Genomic DNA, 746 nt, shown 5'->3' with positions numbered 1-746 from the left:
AACCATTGTTGGTTGCTGGAAGCAGTGTCGCTGTTTCAGAATCTGTCGTAGGGTGAAGATATGGTCGATGCAACCTCTTGCAGGACGGAACCCAGCTTGGTTTTCACGGATCTGCCTCTCCCTGTGTTCAGTCAACCTTCGAAGGATAAGGCCAGAGAGCACCTTCGATGCCACAGCTAACAGGCTGATGCCACGGTGGTTTTCGCATAGCGTCCGTATACCCTTTTTGAAGATAGGGATAACCGTCGACATGCCCCATTCTTCAGGCACTTTCTCTCCGTCCCATATAGCACAAATAAGTTTTGTCAGGTGGGCAGGGAGGGATTTTCCGCCTTCTTTGAAGAGGGCTGGATACAGACCGTCCGGTTCTGGTTCCTTCTCATGTTTCAGTACGGCTATTTCCTACCTCATTTTTTCTTCTGAATGGCGATCAAGGTTTACATTCCACTCGCCCGTATGCATTACCTTCACTGGCTGTGTTGCACGAGGTCAGCTGAACTGCTCTTCGAAATGTTTGGCCCATCTCTCCAGTCGACGTTTTTGCGAGTGAATTAGTGTGCCATTTTTTCACTTATCGTTTCACTGACCGTTGCTTTCCTAGGGCCAGTCGATCGCATCAGTTGATAAAGGACACGGATGTTTCCCGTAGCGAAAGCCTTCTCCATCTCTCGAGCTTTCGATGTCCACCAGAGCTCTCGGTCTTTCCTTAGACTCTTCACTATTTGGCGTTTGAGGGATTTGCGTGC

The sequence above is a fragment of the Opisthorchis viverrini genome (assembly GCF_000715545.1).
Source record: "Opisthorchis viverrini unplaced genomic scaffold opera_v5_233, whole genome shotgun sequence".
NCBI classification, from domain to species: Eukaryota; Metazoa; Platyhelminthes; class Trematoda; order Opisthorchiida; family Opisthorchiidae; genus Opisthorchis; species Opisthorchis viverrini.
Note: the sequence above shows the minus strand (reverse complement) of the source record.